Here is a 4,011-nt window from a genome sequence, read left to right on the forward strand (position 1 = left end):
CCCAAGTTTTCTCAAGAAGGAGAAATTTATTTTACTTGGCACAAGAAAGATGAATTCTCTAAACGTAGACTCAAGGACTTTGAGGTTACTGAATGTTACCTCAGTAGTATTTGGTTTGATCAACTGTCTTTTTCAATGCCCTTCACAATCACGTGGGCCTTGAGTTTGTTTCTTGAATAATTGATGCTAGTTAGAAGTTTATAGAATCCATGGAGGCGTCTCTCCCCCCCATCACCTGCTAATATTTAATTAGACTTTTTAAATTATTTTGTATGCATACTTTGATAAACTAATCTTCTATGGGTCTTTATTTTCATAACAAAAAAATTGTAACTTTAAAAAAACGTTTTAGGAACCCTCCTGACACAGGTCTGCCCCAAAAATACTCCTACAGGGACAGAAGATAAAGATTTTAAATATATTTGGCAATCTCTTAATGCACATGGTTGGGAATTTTCCAAAAATTGCCAATGGAAAAACACATTAGAAATGCTCTGAATCTATGAGCACACAGAGTGAGTGATGCACTTGCTTCTCATGACCAGGTTTCTTCTGTTAGTCATGGCATTATTGATCTTTTCTGGATATAGATAAAAGTAAATTATTTGATATTTAATTAGATCTACCCCTCCCATAAGGCTTTCTCAGTGATATCTGAATTGAATAGAACTCTATTTAAAGAACACTTTTTTACCTCTGGTTAAATATAATGTATTAAATCCAAGCAATTACCTACCAGCTTTCTCAAGGATACATCGTATTCATCAGCTCTCACCTCTTACACATTAACAGTTTGTTGGTCATAAAATGGGGACCTATATATGCATCTTGGGATCCAGCATCTGCATTTAACCATTCTATTCTGAATCGTTTCTGCAGAGCATCTGGAAATTCTGCTGAAGGAACCAGTGAGTTACAAATGTAAAAAGGAGAACGGGAAACGTGCAGTGTGAGTTACATTTAGAGAAAACGAGCCCTTGCATTGCCCCCAAAAAACTGAACACGTAATCCATTTTTTAGAAAGCAGCTATGATCTCACAGAAAATGAAACTCATGGACCGGCAATGCCTCTTCTTAATGTGTGTGGAAAGTGAAAGCGTATTTGCATCTGCAAAGCACTTTCCCAAACACAGTGAGATTAATACTTTGGGCCTAAATTAGGAGCCTAGGAACAACGAGTGAGGGAATCCAGAGGAGATTTTCAACGTCGTTTTTCTCTCCTCCCACCTTAGACACAAATCAGCGGGAGCATTTCCTTCCCTGAAACCCGTTGTGCACAGTATCATTCATCGAGCAGGCTAGAAGTTCTAGCAGAAGTGTTGGTCCCACCACGCCTAAAAGTAGGATTACGCTGATTTCACCTCGGTGCTGAGTAAATTTGGTTCCTGCTTCGGAGACCCCAGCACCCGGCATGAAACCAACTCATCCGCGAGGGAGGCAGGCGCTAATTGGTGAACTGACCTGAACTTTGAACAATGATACTTGTACAGCGAGTACTCTCATCCCAGTTCTCCTAAATGTCGGGGCTGCCGGAGAGAGTTTGACTTCCCTCCCCAAGCTTTCATTCACCTTAGTGTTTTTGCCCAACTCGCTGCACACACTTTTATCTACACAGGAGTCTTATCTTTATATCTACCACATATCGTTTCATAGTGAGACCCCTCCCTTCCCATACCAGTAGTCGTGGCCGAGAAGTTAAGGCGATGGACTAGAAATCCATTGGGGTTTCCCCGCGCAGGTTCGAATCCTGCCGACTGCGATTGAAATTTTAACCTACGGAGAGTGCACCTGCTCCAACCTCGCAAAAACGTGCTTCCGGCGAAAAACAGAGAGCAAATTACTCCCTCAGTAGAGCCTTAGTAATTCCCCGTTCCCATCCTTGTACAAGGCTCAAGTGTGCCCGAGTTTTCTCTCCCCAAAACCCTCCCTAAAATAACATGTTGGTGAAAGTGTTAAGCTATTTCTATTTTATTAAGAATTTTGTCATAGAGTAATATTGGCTTTTTGAAATTATACGCATATATTCCTGTAACCACTACCATAATCAGGATACAGAACAGTTCCATCAATCCATAAACCTCCCTTGTGTTATCCCTTTATAGTTACCTCTTAATCCCGTACATAAGAGTTGGACAACCAGATACGTTTTCTGTTGCTTTGTTTGACTTTTTTGAGAATGTTATGGAAACTGAATCATACAAAATGTAACATTAGCTTTTTGAGATTAGCTTCTTTCACTTAAGATACAACATGCCTTGAGATTTATGCAAGTTGTTGCATATATCAAAATTTTGTACCTTTTTGCTGTTGAATAGAATTCCGTTGTGTGGGTGTACCACAGTTTATTTCTTCACCTATCCATTGAAGGACATATGGGTTGTTTCCAGTTTTGGGCAATTGTGGGGGAAAAAGCTATTAACATTAGCATATGTACATTTTCATTTTTCTTGGATAGATTCCTAGAAGTGCAATTGCTGGGGTACATGGCAAGTGTATAACTTTATAAGAAATTGTCAAACTGTTTTCCAGAGTGGCTGTACTTTTCTTTATTATCAGCAATGAATGAGATTGCTAGTTGCTCCTCATTCTCACCAGCCACTGATGTTGTCTGTATCTTTAATTTTAACCATTTAAATAGGTGTGTAATGATACCTCATTGTTATTTTAATTTGCATTTCTTAATGGTTAATGATGCTGAACATCCTTTGGGGTGTTATTTGCCACCTTCATACTCCTTTTGGTGAAGTGTTAACTAACCTCATTGTGGTAATCATTCGCCTTATATACATATATCAAATCATTATGTTGTACACCTTAAACTTACACAATGTTATATGTCAATTATATCTCAATGAAGTTGCAAAAATTAAAAATAGAATTATGATATGTTCCAGCAATTGCACTTCTGGGTATACCCAAACTAACTGAAAGCAGAGACTCAAACAGATATTTGTACACCCATGTTCATAGCAGCATTATTCACAATAGCAGAAAGACAGAAGCAATCCAAGTGTCCATTGATGGATGAATGGATAAACAAAATGTACATACGTACAAAGTATACATACAATGAAATATTATTCAGCCTTAAAAAGGAGTGAAATTCTGGTGCATATTGCAACATGAGTGAACTTTAAAGACATTGCGATAAGTGAAATATGCTAGTAATAAAAGGACAAATACTGTATAAATCTGCTTATATGAGATAGAGTAAATTCATAGAGATAGAAAGTAGAATGGCGGCTGCCCAGGGCTGGGAAGAGGGGGAAATGGGCAGTTATTAATTAATGGATACAGAGTTTCAGTTTGAGAAGATGAAAAATGTTATGGAGATAGATGGTGATGATGGTTGCACCGCAATGTGAATATGCTTAATGCCGTTGAACTGTACACTTAAAAATGGTCAATTTTATGTTACGTATATTTTGTCACAATAAAAAATCAAAAAGAGATTACAATTTTTGTTGTTAGTTTTGTTGGCTATTTTTCATTTTCAAAATGCATTACTTAATTTTTGCATTAAAATGCATTACTCATAAGGCAACCATACATTTTAAACCTTAAGTATGTGACTGTCACAAGATTTCTTCAGAAAGCCATAGGGTTTCCATGAGCGCTCCTGGAGCTTACAGCCTGAGTAGTCCCTAGGAGTCAAATGTTAAAGCTTTCTCCACAGCCACTTGTGTTCTTTGTTGTTTGGGTTAATGAACACAAACTCACTGGATGATTTGTCTTCAACATAGTCCATTTCCACTCCTAAAAGTGTTAGCTGTGCTTTCTTTTCGATGAACACTCTGAGTCCATTTTGTATTTATTTTCTATTGCATTACTATCTGCTCTTTGCTTCATTATTTCCTTCCCTAGTGTTTCATTTGAATTAAATTAGTGGCTGATTCTTAATTTCAGGTAACGAATGCTTAATTACTCCTTAGCATTTATTTTATTTATACATATGTGTTTAAGGTACCCTTCTAGGACATCTAGGGTACTTACCCTCTAAGTACCCTTCTA

The 4,011-nt window shown here is 37.5% G+C and overlaps 1 non-coding gene across 1 annotated transcript; it reads left to right on the forward strand.

Moving 5' to 3' along the window:
• Positions 1-1,677: 1,677 nt before the first annotated feature.
• TRNAS-AGA (transfer RNA serine (anticodon AGA)) lies at positions 1,678-1,759 on the forward strand. The gene has a single exon. It is a non-coding gene; the product is annotated as a tRNA-Ser (tRNA).
• The last annotated feature ends 2,252 nt before the right edge of the window (positions 1,760-4,011 follow it).

The sequence above is a fragment of the Lagenorhynchus albirostris genome, chromosome 10, assembly GCF_949774975.1.
Source record: "Lagenorhynchus albirostris chromosome 10, mLagAlb1.1, whole genome shotgun sequence".
Lineage (NCBI taxonomy): Eukaryota > Metazoa > Chordata > Mammalia > Artiodactyla > Delphinidae > Lagenorhynchus > Lagenorhynchus albirostris.